Source organism: Callithrix jacchus, chromosome 18 (assembly GCF_049354715.1).
Source record: "Callithrix jacchus isolate 240 chromosome 18, calJac240_pri, whole genome shotgun sequence".
NCBI lineage: Eukaryota > Metazoa > Chordata > Mammalia > Primates > Cebidae > Callithrix > Callithrix jacchus.
Genome location: NC_133519.1, coordinates 27,182,699 through 27,201,905, shown reverse-complemented (window position 1 = coordinate 27,201,905; position 19,207 = coordinate 27,182,699). Strand labels below are relative to the sequence as shown.

The window sequence follows — 19,207 nt, the reverse complement described above, 5'->3', positions numbered from 1 at the left end:
TAAAAAAATATAGAATTTACCATGTAAAGAGAACAGAAAAGGTCAGGTGGAATGGCTCATGCCTGTAATAGCACTCCAGGAAGCTGAGGCAGGTGGATTGCTTGAGTCCAGGAGTGTGAGACCAGCCTGGGCAATATGGTGAAACCCTGTCTCTATCAAAAACATAAAAAACTAGCCAGGTGTGGTGGCGTGCACCTGTAGTCCCAGCTACCCAGGAGGCTGAGGTGGGAGAATCACCTGAACCTGTAATAAGTCATCACTGCGTCACTGTACTCTTGCCTGAGTGACAGGAGTTAAACCCTGTCTCAAAAAAAAAAAGAAAAAGAAAAAGAAAAATAATGTAATCACAATTACCACAGAAAATGCACTTGATAGCACTCATCATCCTCTCAGCAAACTAAGACCAGAAAGGAACTTCCTCACGGTGATAAGGAATACCTATGAGAAACTTCCAACTAACATCGTACTTAGTGGTGAAATGTTGAATGCTTTCTCTCTCAGATTGGGAACACGGTAAATATGCTTGCTCTCACCATTTCCATTCAACACTGTATTAGAGGTACAACCCAGTGTAGTGGTAAAGAAAAAGAAAAAGCATATAGATCTGAAAAATAAAAATTGTCTTTATTTGCGAAAGAGATGATGGCCTATGTGGAAAATCCTAATGTATCTTAAAAATAAGCTACCAGAACAAATAAATTGTCTTCAGCAGGACTGTCAGACACAAAGTCAATTATATAAAAATCAGTTTACTTCCATAAATGACAAGCAAATGGAATTTTAAAAAATATCATTTATAGTACCATAAAAGGTATGAATCATTTAGAGACAAACCATATACATAAATATGGCCTACACACTAAAAGTTCCCAAACAATTCTGAGAGATATTAAAGAATACCTAAATAAATTGATAGTTATACCATGTTCACAGACCAGAGACTCAATATTGTTACAATGTTGATTCTTTTTGTTATTTATAGGCTCAATGCAATACCAATCAAAATCATATGAACTTTTCTAGTAGAAACTGGCAAAGTGATTCAAATATTTAAATGAAAAAGCAAAGACATTATAATAGCTAAAATAATTTTGAAAAAATAAGAATAAAACTGGAGACTTACAAAACATGATTTGAACCTCTACTATTAATAAAAGCATTAGGAATCAATACAGTGTGGTATTAGGACAGACATATAAATCAAAGGAACAGAATATAAATTCCAGAAACAGATTCATCCATAATCAACTGAATTTCAAAACAACCTGGCAAGTAAAAAAAGTAAATTTTTACAAATGGAGCTAAAACAACTGCAGGTATGTGAAACAACTGTATGTATACTGAACAACCGTATATATGGAAAAAAGTGAACTTGAATCCTTCTATCACATCATTCCAAAAATTACTTCTAAACAGATCAAAGACATAAAGGTAAGAATTGAAACAAACTTCAAGAAAAAAAAAAAAAAAAGAAAACAGAGAAAATCTTTGGCTTGGCAAATATTTCTTAGGATGCAAAAAACATTTACTATAAAGGAAAAAAACCTGATGAATTGGACTTCAAAAAATTTAAAATACCATCCACACTTACTAGAACAACTAAATCTTTTTCTTAAAGTGGCATATCAAGTGTTGGCAAAGACATGGAACAAATGGAATGATTTTAGTATGCTGGCAGGAGTGCAAAATATACTCATGCACTCCATAATGACATTTTGGTCAACAATGGGTCACATATATGATGGTGGGCCAATAAATTTATTTTATTGGTAGGTTCTTCAGGAGGTATTCCAGAAGAAGGTATCGTTACCGTAGGATATGATAGCTCTGTGTATGTTATTGCCCCTGAAGACATATCAATGAGACAAGATGTAGAAGACAGTGATGATGATCTTAACAAATAATGTTTAAAAAGTAAAAAAAAAAAGAAAAATATAAGAAAGCTTATAGAATAAAGAAAAATCTGTACAGCTGTACAATGTGTTCATGTTTTAAGCTAAAAGTTATTGAGTCAAAAAGTGAAAAATATTAAAATTACAAAGTAAAAAGTTACAGTAAGCAGCTGTTAACTTATTTAAGAAAAAAATTTAAAATAAATTAGTGTAACTTAAGTGTACATGTTGCTAAAATCTACAGTAATGTACAATAATGTCCAGGCCTTCACATTCATTCACCATTCACTCCCTGACTCCCCCAGAGCAGTTTCTAGTCCTCCAAGCTCCATTCATGGTAATGCCCTAGGCAGGTGTACCATTTTTTACCTTTTACATTGCATTTTTACTGTAGCTTTTCTGTGTTTTGATGTGCAAATCCCATTGCGTTACAATTACCTACACTATTCAGTGTAGTAACATGCTGTACAAGTTTGTAGCCTAGAACAACAGGCTATACCACGTAGCTAAGGTGTGTAGTAGGCTATACTATCCGGGTTTAGGTAAATACACTCTAAGCTGTTTGTGCAATGACAAAATCACCTAACGGCATTTCTCAAAACATATCCCCATTGTTAAGTGAGAAATGAATGTAATATAACAACTCTGGAAAAGGGTTTGACAGTTTTATAAGGCTAAACTGACACCTACTCTACGACCTTGTAATTCCACTCCTAGGTGTTTATCCAAAAGAAATGATGGTATATATCCACATAAACACTTGTCTATGAATGTTTACAGCACCTTTATTAAAAATAATTAAAAACTGAAAACAAGTGCAATATTGAAAATTGGTGAACAGATACAAAATCTGTTGCATAGCTATAAAATAGATTACTAATAAGAAAAAAACTATAGATACAGGCAATAACACAAGCATTTCAAAATATCATGCTAAATAAAATGAGCCAGGCACAAAAAACTACATTCTGTATTATTCCTGTTTATGAAATTCTTGAATAAGCTAAATTTAACTTATAGTGACAAAAAGAAGATTATAAGTAGCCTGTAGTGGAGAAGGGGAGGGGACTGATTACAAAGTGACATAAGGAAACTTTTTGGGTGATGAAAATGTTTTTATATATGAATTGAGGTCGTAATTATACTGATGCATATATCTGTCAAAATTCACTGAATACTCTTAAAATGTATGTAGTTTATGTTTATGTAAATTATACCACAATAATATCAATTTAAAAAGCTGAGAACAAACACACAAGAACAAATACGTATTTCATAAGTTAACTTTAAATCCAATATTGGTCTTTAACAATTAAAAGTCATTATTCATGATTTTAATATTTTCTGATTTCCCAACATAATACATAAACCCCTTACCACTACTATATTTAGAAGATCTCCATAATCATTCAGTATAATAGGAAAGCCATTTCAGCTATAAAGCTATTTTCCCCCAGAATATAGCACTGAATTACCAAAAAGGTAAATATTTTTGTCATTCCCCTCTCCCAGTTAAATATAAAGACTGTTTTATACATAAGCCTTGCTATTTACTATGATAAACATTTCCACCTTACATTTCTCCCCCTTTTATTAACAAGAAGAGATAACTATTAAACAAAATCAGAATATAACCATTCTTTATTTAAAATTTCTTTCTTCAAAACTAATGACTTCTCTCAGAATGAGAATGAATAATTTCACAGAAAAAAAGAAACTGAAAAGACTTTATGTTAATAAATTTCAATATTTAAGCCAATTAAAAATTTCCTACAAAATATTACCCAATTAATAAAGAAGAAATAGAAAGCAAGAATCATCCTATAGGCACTAAATTCATAAATAAACAGTCAAAAATATTTCTACCTCAGGCTTACATGACTTCACCTACAAGTTCAGCCAAATATTCAAGAAAGAAGTAATTCCATATTACACAAATTTTTCCACATCAAAGGAGGAAAGAACTCCTTAACTTGATTTACAAAGCTAACATATCCATGATATAAAAACTTGATATGGACAATGCAAAAAAGGAAAAGATTACAGGACAATGTTATTCATAAAGACAGATGAAAAAATCCTAAACAAAACAGTAGCAAGTTGATTTTAACAACATATAAGGAAAGTAAATCTTGACCAAGTTGGGCTTATTCCAGTGAATGTAAGGTTGGTTTAATATTAGGTAAAAACAATTTATTTTAACTACTAGACCAATATTTGAAAGAAAAACATTACATCATGTTAAATAGGTATAAAAAAAAGCAATAATATACTTTAGCATTCATTTATGGTAAGAATTCTCAGCACATTGAGAACTGAAGGAAACTTCCTTATAAAGGTAGGTATCTACAAAACTCTTACAGCAGACATACTTAATGACAACCTATTTAAAAGCTTTCCCTTTGGTGAGGAACAAGTCAAGGTAACCAGATACCACAACTTTTATTTAATAGTACAGCAGACATTCTGGCCATCAAAATAAGGCAAATGAATAAACGATATAAAGGTGTAAGTACTGAAAAACCAGACATTAAACGTTAATTATTTGTGGATGATTTAAGTGTGTACATACAAATACAAGGAATGCAGAAATGAATAATTAAAATAAGAGAGTTTAGCAAGACTGTTGGATTAAAAATGAGGATAATATATAATGGATTCCTCAAGGACTACCTAGATACCTTTTTCTTATTTAGAAAAATATATTTATTAGTTAACTTGAAAAGTTAATATACACATGTGGTAAAAATTCAAACAGTAGAAAAGAATAGGGGAAAACTGAGTCTCTCTCATCTCCCTGTTAGGAAGTCAACTATTTTCAGGTGTGAAGTCTTTCTAGGTAAATTATTATTATTAATGTAAACCTGAATTGTGTGATAGATGAAATACATCTTTGGGGCTTTCTCAAAATGTACTGAGTCGAAAGTTTTCTATTTGGTGATTATATCCTCCCTTTATCTTTTTTTTTTTTTCTGTTTCAGATTTAACAAATAATCCTATATCCAACTTGAGACTCCATTCTGTTTTAAGTGGCAAGCCAAATTTCATATTCAATTCTAAGCCTCTTCATCACCTAAGAGAGGTCTGTAGGCTTCTCTTAAAGAAAAAAACAATTTTACAGGGTTTTCTATTTTCATAGACATGCCATAACTGGTTTTCAGGAGGAAATGGGCCAGAATTATATAAGACAATCTGTATCCCTAAAATCAAATTAACATGTGGACAAAACATAAATGCTATATATAGATAGCTAGACAGAGTGGCAGAGTAGATTACTGTGGGGAAAAAAGCCTAGTATATGATTTTTAAGCTTAGTTCCCCTTTCAAGTGGTAGAATACTATTAGTGACACAGAAAATGCAAAGTACACTGAAATACTATTCACATTTGTCCTCTAAAAGCAAAAACTGCAGCTGAAATGGCTAGTGAAATTATAAGCAGTTCTGTGCTAAACAATTTGTCCTATAAGCAGTGAATTTTCTTCTTAAAGTGTGCCCACTAAGTTTAAATTTTATGTTCATTTAAGTCCTTTAACAAGTATTTCGTTAAATGGAAATGGTAAATTATAGTATCTGCAAATACAGCTCCCTAAAGGGCACAGAACAGTGAGAAACATGTCTGAATTTAATATTCTTCCTCAAATAAATATAAAGAAGAAAATAAAAAGTTGAGGTAACTAGACTTCACACAAAGCAACTCGCAATCTGTACTATATCTGTCAATTCCTTAATATTCTCTCCATAGAGCCTCTTGTCTTATTTGGACACAGGCATTCTCTTTATGAACACAAATATGTTTTCTCATTGTCAGAAGAGAGAGGGTTAATTTGCAGTGATGATTTCATGTCACTGAATATAAAAGACCATACCTGCCTTAAGCTCTTTTTCATACCAAGATGATGAACATAAAAGAATGGGCTTTTCCTTCATTTTTTTTCCTCTTTGGGATGGGCTGTTACTGTTTGTAGTGCAACTGCATCCTGAAAACTAAAATAGCTTCTCTTCTCATGTAGGTGGTCATGGACTGTATGTATAGTCAAATCTGATTTTCACTCAAGATACTGCAGCCACAGAACAATTTCAAATAAATTTGCCCTTCTTTTCATGAGTGATCTACAGCTGCCTTATGAACATCCTCTCCCTTAACCTTTAGAAGAAATACAGATATAAGATATAGACAGTCTTAAAATTTTTCTTTGTTCAATGCTTTGTTAAGAGATACTGATACTATTCAATAGTCTAATTTCTTCACCAGTACTGACATTTTGTTACTTTATCCTACTGGGCCATTGTTGATTTCCTGGCATGCACAATCCTAAAAGCACTTTCTAATGCATCTTTAAAAATATCAGATTTCTTTTGTTTTTGGATCTCAGAGTTAAATATATTTCACTTATCTGATTCATCAGGAGAATCCCCCTATTGAATACAGTGACCTATTTATTCTAGACATAAATCTATGCTGCATTTGGGCACCAAGTTAGAGTCCATACAAAGATACTCAAACACAGGTTCCAATATCATCTTCAAAGGTTTTAAAATGCCATTTGTAAGCCTAATAGTTTCTTTTGGTTCCTGACCTTTCTTTCAGTATGTGGTCTTTCAAAGTTGACTTGGTAAAAATATATGTAAATATGTCTAAGAAAGAATGAACACAAAACTACAATCTATCAATAAAAGGTCTTGCTCTTTAAACTAAAATGTTAAGTAAGCCTTCCCTGCAATCTATAAAAAAATCAAAGGGGTTGAGTGTATTCGCTGTCTGAACTGTGTTGGCAAGGCAGACAATAAATGAACTTCGTGAATTTGAGATTTTCAGATCTGTGTCTCCTTTTACTATTACACACATACACACACACACACACACACACACACACAAACACTTACTTAAAAACCTGTATCATTACCACATAATTATTTATTGAGCACTATAGGTCAGTGACTTAGTTAAGAATTTTATATGGATTATTTCACTTAATCTGCATAGCAACCTAATGAGGATGATACTATTTTTATTCACAATTTACAAAGAAAAATAGTCTTAGACTTAATAACTTGTCCAAATTCATACACATAACTAAGAAACAGCAAAGCCAGGAAACAACTTGTGAAGATTGAGAAATACACCAATGCTGATCTGTATCATATTGACCCCGTAAGCTTTTCACATGCCTGGGCCCTATCTTGAATTTACTATAGCAGAATGGAAGGACGGAGAAAGGTGTCTTGGATGGTCATTTACTAGTACAAGAGAGCCTCAGTTCTCATACGTTATAAATATACATTACATTTCAAATCTCATAAACTTAGGTTCCTAAAAGCCTTGTTATACGCAAAATTTGGTCTTTTAGATATCTCTCTGTGAGTATGATTTCAAGTAATATCATCAGAAAAAAAGGCTTGGACACAGAACCAAATGGTAAACAGTGTTCCACAGTTAATATACATGGCATTGACAGGCCAAATTCCCACTCTCCTCCCAATCCACCTCCCTATACACAAACTTCCAATTTAAGATATGGGGAACTGGAATTTCTTCATCACAAGGAACACTTTCAAAATCAGTTAATCCCAAATTCTCCTCTTTCTTCTCCACTAGTGTCCTTGCTTAGAAAATCTTAAAATTGCTCATTAAAATGAAAAAAACAGTAAATTTCTAAAGGGCCTAGAAAAGTATAGCTACTCATTTGACAACTGTCTAACACAAAAACTGTTCAGGGTAAGAAATATGGGATTTTACTACCACAAACAAGGATCCTCATACAACTCGTTATAAATAAACCCAGGCTGGTCTTGAACTCTTGACCTCCGGTGATCCACCTACCTCAGCCTCCCAAACTGTTGAGATTACAGGCATGAACCCCTGTGCCACTGAAACCCTGTCGCTACTGAATATACAAAAGTTAGCCAGGCATGGCAGTGGGCAGCTCTAATTCCAGCAGGAGGCTGAGGTGGAGAATTGCTTGAACTCAGAAGACGGAGGTTGTAGTGAGCTGAGATCACGCCACTGTACTCCAATCTGGGTGACAGAGTGAGAGTCCATCTCAAAAAATTTAAAATAATAAATAAATCTAGCTGTGGCTGCTAAGTTGCAGAAGGCAGGGGGAGACAGGTGGGTGTAACCTCTCCCCACAACTAACAGCAAAACACAAACTATGAACAATCAAGATTTTAAATTCAGTACTAAGAAGGTAAACTTAGCAGCCAGCTTTCCTCTGCAAATGGTTATTTCTAAACTTTGATTACAGCCTTAAAAGATTACAAAAACTGGATTTTGAAAAAATCACTGTCTTAATGAGAAATACTTCATGGAAGCTATCTCTGATTAGCTCCTTCATATCGAATGACCTTTACTGGTAACCCTGAATTAGCTAAGCCAATGTGGCCCCTTAGAAGAATGTTTCTTTGTTCTTTTTTCTGGGATGGAGTCTCACTCCGTCACCCAGCCTAGAATGCAGTGGCATGATCTCAGCTCATTGCAATCTCCACCTCCCAGGTTCATGTCATTCTCCTGTCTCAGCCTGTCAAGTAGCTGGGATTATGGGTATTCTGCACCATGCTCGGCTAATTTTTGTGTTTTTAGTAGAGGTGGGGTTTCACCATCTTGGCCAGACTCGTCTTGAACTCCTGACATTCAGTGATCCACCTGCCTCAACTGGCGTTCCAAAGTGCTGGGATTACCAGGTGTGAGCCACCACACCCAGCAAGAGAAGAGTACTATTTCTACATGCATTCTACTTCCTGGTTGTAGGTTCCTTAAATAAGCAAATAATAGCAATTTTCAAAACTTGTAAGATACCCCCAAAAACCAGTTCAGATGGATAAAGAGGTAACATTACTTGGTTATCCATTTAAAAAATAATCTAGTACCCATAACCAGCAGAGATACTGAATAAAATGGCAAGGAAAGCAACATTTAGAGTGGCAGTTTTAAAGGTTGTATGGAGGGGAACGATCAGACTTAGCCAGCTGTCCTAAGCCAGACAGAGACCTCCATATGTTTATGTAGGATTGCTGCAATCTGTAGACAAAAGATTTTTTCATTTGTCCACATGGTTGGTTCCTGCAGCTTCCATTTTGGTGTGCTTCATTATTAGGAAGACTTTTGCTAAGCAGTCTTTTATATTCCAATGACCTAACTGTATCAATTAAAAATCATTTAAATATACTTTAATGCATTCAAATATGGTAAATAAAAAATTGGGATTCAGATAATAGAAAAAGAACAATTAAGAAGGTATACTAAGCATACAAAGTCAAAGTGATCCTTAGGAAGAAAACGCTGTCAAGGGAAGAAGGATTTAGATACGCAAGAACACGTACATTCATCATTCCTTACATTCTCAATGCTTTTCAAAGTCTTCTGCCAACTGGCCTGAACAACCTGATTGATTATCCTTGCCACACTGCACTCAAATATTATCTCCAAACACTTTCAACTTGCAGCACATGTTAATAGTTAATATCTCTGGACTCTGGATGATCTTCTGAATAAAGTTTGAGAACAATGTGCTTACAGTGACAAGTATGATTGGGGAAAAACGAATAAATTGCTGATTAATACTGAGAAGAGCTCCTCTGAGCATAGTAGAACTGTGCATATTTAAGAGAGCTACTTGCAAATTTCCCCCAGACTACTCTAACAAAGCTGATTCTAGAATTCAGTACTATTTTGGGGATAACGGAAAAAACAATACATTTAAGACATGAAAACCTGGATGTGAATTTTGGTTCTGCTTAATCTTTTTAGAGACTCACTTCTTCAAATATAAAGCAGATAATCTTAGGTAGAATCTTTATGAAGATTCAAGGAAAACACAGTAGAGCACTGTTAGGGATCAGAACACACTACCTCCAAATACACACCTTGGTATTTGAAAAAACACCAGAACCAGGAAGAACTTCTCCCATACTTTTCCTCTGAAGTGGGTTAAATAAAGAATTCTCTTACTTTCCTCTGAAGCAGGTCATAAGACCCTCATCCTTACCTGTCCTTTCCTCTGGAGACAGACATAAAGAAGCTGAACAAACAGACCTTGCTAAGTTGCCCCCAGTTTATTACCATTAGATCATACCCCTTTGTCCTCCAATCATACTTCTCCATGACTATTCATCTCTTCATTAAACCTAACCATAAAAATACACAAGTACACAAGTTTACCCATTCTTTGGGTCTTCATTTCTGAAGCCTTCTGTGTCATGTAAAACTTCTACGTCATGTAAAACTTACAGAGGTCTCGTCATGAATCAAGCAATAGGTGAGAATCTTACCTCCTTTACAGCATGTAACCAAAAAGTAACTGGCCTATTATAGGCACCAAATAAATGGTAGCTACTTTTAGTAAAATACTATATAAGCTTAATTTCTTTACAGTTACAGGGCAGTTATGTCAATACTATTAGTATTATATCATTACTATCAGTATCACAGTGTACTAGTAGTAATAATACTAGTATATTCTATTCAGTATATTTATGATCTTATGAAATTGATTAAGGTAGGATCTCCAGATTAAGCAGACTTAAATTTTATTCTAACTCTCTTTAATTCCTCTTTCCCAGAGAATTAAGTAGCTTTTTCCCTGGTAGCTGCTGGTGTTTGTATTTTTTTGCTCTCCAAGTTGAAGCAAGAAATGTAACCGGGATAACACTAATGAAACACAACAAACAATTCAAGATGAATTTTTGAATGGTAGTTGGTAGACTGCATTCTATAGGTTCATCAATAGCTGTGAGAAACCAGAAACCAAAGAGATAAAATGGTTAAAAGAGGAAAAGAAAAGTAGGATTGAGCTAAAAAATGATGAGAATTTAGTTAAGCTGAAATAAGAGGACAAGGCAATACAGATATATGAATAACAACATGAACACAAGTTTAGAAGCCAGAATGGGAATAGTATGGGACAAGGAAGAAACTTTCTTAATGAAGTAAGTGAACTGTGTTGGGAAAAAAGAAATAAAGTTAGATGAATAGCATTATACTAGATTACTGAAAATCTTGAATGTAACAGTTTAGATATAATAGTCTAAGTTCAAACACATGAGATGAGGGAACAGAGTGGTTAAGAAGTAGATATAGGAATAACGTCTAAAATCACATCTGTGATTATTCAATATCTTTAATTTTAAAATTAGATAAAGATATAGAAAGTGAAATAGATTAACAAGTTCAGGTAATATATTTATAAAAATTTCCCGTTATTTTTAGTGTTGGCCAAAATATACTAGATAGAGGTACATGCAAATGCTGAATTTGAAACTGTTCTGAAAGACCTGGGTCAACTAAAGGTAACAAGCAATATTTGAGTATCTCTGTATAAAGATGAACAATTGGTAGCGCATAAAGGCTGAAGGGTACATAAAGCTGTTAGAAGTAAATCAAGAGAAGGGGAAGATAAGGAAGAGGAATGAGGAGATGAAAAGCAGGAATGAAAACAGAGATAAATATAGAAGATACTTCAAAGAAAGAACTGCTATTTGATAAATAATTAGACAGAATATAAAGAGATGCAATAATAATGATTCTGAGGTTTTAGACTTAAATAACTTAGAAAGATTTTTAAAGCCAGAAGGGAATTAGGATGTTAATATGTCAAAGTTGGAAAGGTATTTTGTAATAACTACTTTTTTTATTGTACAGAACATATTCTCTAAAAACTCAGTGCTTGATTTAAATTAACCTCATTTGTTATATTTTGAGTCTTAAAGTAAGTTCTTATTTTGGTCATTTGGATCCTTGAAAATTTAATGAATCATGCAAAATTCATTAATTTAGAAAATTCTTAAGCAAATATACAAGCAGAAAAGAGCTCAAAAACTGCTATTTTATAGCACTTTATTATATATTAATCCCATAGAAAGTTTGTTAAAAATGGAGATTCCAGAGCCTCCAGGTTGGTGAAAACTTTAAGATACTAGGAAGGTATCCATCTGGGAAGAAAATGCAAAGTGTTTTTAACAATCACTGGCACAGACCTGTTCTTCCATGTACTCCACCTGCCACTCTCCAATACCTTGCCCTATGCATCTCTTCCAATAAGCTATTTCAGAGTTGTAGCCGTTGTAATATATCAGTCAATGTTTCATGGAATTTGGCTGTAAACATCAGAACATAGTACCTTTCAGGAGGCAGATCTTCGAATCCAGCTTTAATGTTCTGATTAACCGTAAGTGCTACCAGAATACTCTAGCCTTTGCTTTTGACACTGAGGAGACCAACGAGAACCCTGGCCTATTATCTACTGTCTCCCTTGGATTTGTTCTCTGCATTTCCAAAGTGACCAACAAACTATGGACAGCCTCCTGATGTGGCACGCAGGAGGGTATGAGACAGTTCCTAATCATTCCTGTAAAGGAAGAATAGGTCTGTGGCAGTGACTATTGGGAACACTTTGGCATTTTCTTTCCAGCTGGGAACACTATGGCACTTCTAAATTTCCACAGGTGGCTTCAAGATTGGATGTGACAGAGATGGGATCTTCGCTTCACCCATGCAATTCTAGGCTACTTAACAAAAGAGAATTATGTAACCCATAACAACAACAATAACAAAAGATGGTTCTTGGTCCTCACCCTCTAAATATACAAGTTGAGGGTTTAGAAATTTAAATTTTGAATTCATTTCCTATGTAACTAATAATTCTAAAGCAGATGATCAATAGACCATACTGTGAAAACACGTTTACCCTGACTAAATTAATACAACTCCCACACTGAAGGTCGGGCAGAAAAAAAAAAATGCACCCGTGTAAAAAATATTTACCTCAGTATTTACTGTCCTATATAACATGCCTGGCTTTGAACCAAAAATTACAGGCATTCAGGGAAACATAGAATCTGAGGAGACAAAGCAATCATTAAACCAGAGTCAAGTACGACACTCAGTTCAAATGTTAAAACTGTATGACATAATCTTAGTTCAAACGTTAAACTCTATGAAATAAAATAATGATGATTAATATGGTTAAAGGGGCTGACGGAAAATGTAGAAAACGTTAAAGGTCAAATAGGTAATTTCAGTGAAGGGATTTAACTATGAGAAAGAATTACACAGAAATCCTAGAAATAAACAAACACAGTAATAGAAGTGAAAAATGCTTTTGACGGTATGATCAACAGTCTTGAAACAGTTGAGGAAATACATGGGCCGGGTATGGTGGCTCAGGCCTGTAATCCCAGCACTTTGGAAGGCCGAGGTAGGTGGATCACCTGAGGTCAGGATTTCAAGACTAACCTGACCAATATGGTGAACCCCTATCTCTATTAAAAATTCAAAAATTAGATGAGTGTGGTGTCATGTACCTATAGTTCCAGCTACTTGGGAGGCTAAGACAAAATTGCTTGAACCTGGGAGGTGAAGGTTGCAGTGAGCTGAAATCATGACACTGCACTCCAGCCTGGGCAACAGAGTGATACTCCATTCTCAAAAAACAAAAACATGAACCTGAATGTAGAACAACTGAAATTACTCAAAATAAAATACAAAGAACTAAGGAGTGAAAAAAGAAAACAAAATGGGCATCTGAGAGCTGTGAAACAGTATCAAACGAGCTAACATGCCCATAATAATTAGAATTTCAAGTGAAGAGAAAAGGTGGTAGAAGTAGTATTTTAAAACATAACAACTGAGAATTTCTCTAAGTTAATGGTAGAGACCAAACCCATATTCAAGAAGTTCAGAGAATACTAAGCAAGATGAGCCAACATCTCAGCATATCACATAGAAACTGCTGAAAAATCAAAGAAAACATCTTTAACAAAGAGAGGAAAAAAAGGACACATATTATTTACAGGGGAACAAAGATAAGAATTACATCAGACTTCTCTTAAGAAACTATGTCAGCAAGAAGACAATGGTATAACATCCTTAAAGTGCTAAAAGAAAATATCTGTCAATCCAGAATTCAAGACCTAGCACAAATATCTTTCAAAAAGGAATAATAAATATCTTTCTCAGACAAAAAAAACTGAAGGGTATTCACCATCTGCAAATTACCCTACAGAAATGTTATGAGAAGTTATCAGGAATGTGATGCATGTCAGGATCTTGGATTTATACAAATAAATGAAGAGCACTAAAGATAAAATAATATTCATTTATCTCTCTTATTTTTAACTTCTCTAAAAGATAAATAGTGCAAAAGTAGGAACATTTTATTGTCTGTTGTAACATATGTAAAAGTAAAATATATAACAACAATAGCACAAAGGATAGTCTGAAGAAATTCAGGATACACTGTTGTAAGGTTCTCATACTACCCTTGAAGCAGTACAGTATTACTTTAAAAAGATTCAGATTACTTTAAAAGGCATACTGTAAGCTATAGGGCAATCACTCAGAGAAATTGTGAAGAAAGGTATAAATAATAAGTCAAAAGAGGTGATACAAATCATAAAGAACATCCTATGAAATCTGCAAAAAGGCAGAGAAAAAAGAAATAAATGAAAAAATATGGAACAGGCATGAAGATATATTTTAACACAAATATAATTGCACATACGTTAAGTGGCAGAGCAAGGCAATATGTGATCTCTAAGTAACCTATTTTACAAATAAAGAGTCAGATTAAAAGTAAAAACATGGAGAAAAACATATCATGCAAATGCTAAGTAAAAGAAAGCTGGAAGCTATATTAATTTCAGAGAAAGTAAGACTTCAGGACAAGAAATATCAAGAATAAAGGGGGATACTACCTTAGAATGAAGGTGTTTTTTTTTTCCTCAAGAATAACAATCTGAAATATATGCACAATAGTGCACTGAATACATCAAGCAAAATGGATACATTCCAAAGAAAAAAGAGAAAACACAATTACAGTTGAGAACCTCTATATTTCTCTCTCTCTCTCCCCCCCCACTGCTTATGACAAAATAAGTAGGGAGAAAAACACTAAGGATTTTTAGTAGATGTCATATACATGACAAAAATAGCACCAAATAGGCAGCAATTTTGAAGGTAGGGGTATTAAACCAAAGTTTCTATATTTTACCAAATATTACATTAGTATTAATCTAATGTAAATTGTGATTAGTAAGATGCAAATTGTGATAACTAGAGCAACTAATAAGGAAAAAAACAAAACAAAATTAATAAATTTATATGGGACATTACAAAGTCACAAGGTAGTGAAAGACCACTGCAGAAATAAAAAGGGCACTCAGAAAAGAAATAGCAAAATGGCACCATAAATCAAAACAAGACATTATTTAAATCAAATGGGAATGGTCTAAACACCCCAATCAAAAGGCAGGAATTATCAGAATGAAGAAACAAAAAAATTCAACTCTATTCCACTTGTAAGACACATACTTTACATTCAAAGACATAAATAGGTTGAAATTTAAAAAAAGGTAGGAAGACAATATACCACATAAACAGTAACTAAAAGAAAGCTGGAATGGCTATGTTAATGTTAGACAAAATAGACTTTATGATCAAAACCATTATCAGAGACAAATAGGGACATTTCATAACGATAAAAGAGTCAATACATATCAAGAAGCTATAACAATTATAAATGTATGCACACCAAACAACAGAGCATACACCAAAAAAACAAAAACTGATGTTTTTTTAAGGAGAAATAATTAACTGAACAATTAATGGCTGAAAATTTCAAAACCACCACTTTGGTTGAGAAAATTAGGCAGAAATAGAAAAATTGCAAATCACTTGAACCAACTTGACCTCACATTTATAGAGCAATCTAACTAATAAAATCACATTATTGTCAAGTGCACATGAAATGTTTACCAAGCTAGAATATATTTGAAACTATGAAACCAGCCTTAAACTTAAAATGCAGATACTTGAAGAACCCTCAAATTTGGAAATTAAACAACACACTTCTAAATAATGCAAAGGCTAGGAGATGGGGAGATTTGTTTAAAGATGCACAATTATAACTAGATAGGAGGAGTAAGTTCTAGTGTTGTATAGTACTGTAGGATGACTATAGTTAACAATAATATACCATTTCAAATAGCTAAAAGGAGAATATTGAATGTTTCCAACACACAGAGATAATAAATATTTATTCTTTCTGAGATGAGAAATATGGATATGGTAATTATTCTGATCTGATCACCTTACATTACTTGTACTGCAATAGCCCTGTGTACTACATAAATATATACAATTATTATGTGCCAAATAAATAACCCAAAGGTCAAACAAAATATCAAGGAAAGCTATAAAAAATTACAAACTAGATGAAATTAAAAATTACAGGGCTAGTATATCTTAAATATATTTCTTCTGGATGTGCTTTATTGGGAGTAGTGAAAATTGGCGGTATTAATCAAGGGAATGTATAAACAACACAAAGTTTGTTACATGCTCTTTCTTCATTAACATTTCATCTCAAATGCTGAACTAAGGAACATTAAAAGCTCCTCTTGCACGGCTGATGTTAATTTTTCTCTCAAAAGGAGTCTTAACAAATGAAACTAGAGTGAAGAGCAGTTATCTGTCACTCTTTCTGCCTAATTGTGAACCTCCAAAATATCTAAAACATTTTCAAAGGGGAAAGAAATGCAGGAGGACAAGGGAATAAAATTGTGTTAAGAAATTAAGAATTCTGGCGACACTGACAACTGCTTTCAATAAATGAAATTCATATGGTTTTCAAAAATTGAAGTTATATGTATCTATAGGTATACATAAACACTTGTATATCTAGGAGGAAGAATGGAAATAAATACTTCTATTTTCCTTAAAAATGTCAGTACAGACTTATTCTAGTGAATCATGTTATTTCATAAGGTAAGATTGTTACTCTAACACATCAAACCAAAATACATACCCTTTTTAAACTGTAATTGAATGGGGAGAGAGAACTAGCAAGTCAATTTAATAAAGTAATCTCTTACCCCTAGGACCTCATATTCAAATTGGAATCCATTCATTCAACTAAATATGTCATGTACTCTACTGAAAACAAACAAAACTTGTTGCCTAGAATTCCATGTCAGTTGGAATATTTTATTCAGGAGATATCTTTGATGGGAAAAATCTGGGACGTCTCAGGTTAGAATTCAGGTATATTTTATAGAAATAAATGAGAAAAATTCTTACTATTTGAAATACTACATCTGAATCACTTCAGAATATGAAGGAGAAAACAATTAAAAAGTGCCAGTTATTAACTTAAGAGTCTACATAACAAACATGCTTCTAAATTTTAAAAGATTTATGATGAAGAAATTTGTTTTTATACACAGCCTTCATAATGAGGTAAAAGTATCTAATTAACAAACAATGCAGTAAAACTTGTTTTCTCATTTATTTTGACAAGGATGAAAACTGAACCTCATGTACTAAAGCAAAACAGAAAAAATAATCTGACTGAAAAATACCCATGTGTGTATACCATGACCTACTCAAAATATAGTCACTCTATTTTCCTAACAACTGACTTGCTAAGTTTTCCATGTAAGGCTCCATGTTATCAAGATTACTACACCAAAAAACTCATGTGGTAACGCAGAGTAATAGGTAATATGATGGTGTATACTACAGGAATTTTTAACAGCAAATACAAAAAATAAAAACAGCAAATGTATAATTAAATAGCTCAACATATTGTTACTTTTTACCTATATCACATACAAATTTTACTTCACATTCTTTTAAATTTATTATTTATTTATGTATTTAGTTTTAATGTTTTAAGAGATGTAGTCTTGTTCTGTCACATCAACATTCACCATAATTCTGTTCAGGAGGTAGAATTACAGGTCATATTTCTCTATTATTTATTTTCTAAAAGTTCTCTATTAATGGGGGAAAATGTAATACTCTGAAGCACAGATGATGCAGGGATTAAAAAAAAAGACATTGGGTCTCCTGAATAAGATGTAACTACAGTTAGAGGGTCTAAATGCTAAAGATGTTTCTGCTTCATCAAGCATTACTTTATTTGAGAAGAAAGTTTGTGGTTATTCTGATTTGACTCCTCTGATATTCAACTTGTATAATTTAGTTAACTGTAATAAGAAGAAACTGAGCCAGTCACGGTAACTCACACTTGTAATCTCAGCACTGTGGGAGGCCAAGGTGGGAGTCTGAGAGTCCAGAAGTTTGAGAACAGCTTAGGCAGTATAGAAAGACTCATCTTTACAAAAAAAAAAAAAAAATCAACTGGGTATGGTGGCGCATGCCTATGGTTCAAGCTACTTAAGAGGTTGTGATGGGAGGATCATTTGAGCCTGGGTGGTCAGGGCTGCAGTGAACCATGATTGCACTACACTATGGCTTCGGTGACAGAGCAAGACCCTCTCTAAAAAAAAAAATCCCACAAAGAAAATCCTCCAAAATTGCATAATTCAAATGCAATTCATGCAAAGAACCAAAATCTTGTGCTTATTTTTAAAAAGTAACTGACAGTTGTCACTTAGTAAGAAACACGACACCTAAAGGGCAAGTAGGAAATCTTTTCCTAAGGATTTATTCACACATATTCAGAGCCAACAGTTTCATTCTTAGTAACTTTGGTTGATGCAAATCTCTAAACCTAAAATATACAGGCTATATAAAAACTTGTAACTTACCTAGGTTTTTGATAGCTTTCATTTGATAGAAAAAATTTACCTTTAAACAATTTACTAATATCACCTCCCCACAAAAAAACCTTCACCACTACCACCACCATTAGTTCTATTAGATGGGTGAGTATAGAGTTAATATGACATTTAAACAAAGACTAACAAAAAACCAAAAGACAGAATCCAAAACCACCCCTAAATTATTACCCTGGAAAAATGACCCTTTTCTTCTTTTTGAGACAGAGTTTCAATTCTGTCACCCAGACTGGATTGCAGTGGCATGATCTTGGCTCACTGCAACCTCTGCCTCCCGGGCTCAAGTGATCCTCATGTCTCAGCCTCCTAAGTAGCTATGATTACAAGCAAAAGCCAATACGCCAGTCTACTTTTTGTATTTTTTGTAGGGACAGGCATTGCCATGTTGATTAGGCTGGTCTTAAAATCCTAGCCTCAAGTGATCCACCCACCTCAACCTCCCAAAGTGCTGGGATTACAGGTGTGAGCCACCGTACCTGGCCAACCCTTTTCTCTGTATTTCTAAAATAATGATTTGGACAGACAAAATAAAAAGAAAACAGAAGTATGTAAAAGCATAAATTTAATGTATAAAGGACAATCATGCACTGGATAAAATAATTGTTTTTCTCTATTCTAGAATGACTGGGAACCTGTTTTAACATAGTAGATACTCTGATGGAGAATGTAAAGTCTATATGATAATTGGGCTTTCCCTACCAGTAAGACCAGTGGGATCTCCATAAGGGATCTTATA

At 33.6% G+C, this 19,207-nt stretch overlaps 1 protein-coding gene and 1 non-coding gene across 8 annotated transcripts in view; both read right to left on the bottom strand.

Annotated features, from left to right (window-relative positions):
* The window catches only part of COP1 (COP1 E3 ubiquitin ligase), a 229,676-nt gene that overhangs the window by 9,710 nt on the left and 200,759 nt on the right, over positions 1-19,207 (bottom strand). The window lies entirely within an intron of this gene.
* On the bottom strand, positions 8,827-8,967 carry LOC118149355 (small Cajal body-specific RNA 3). Its single transcript, XR_004736738.1, has one exon.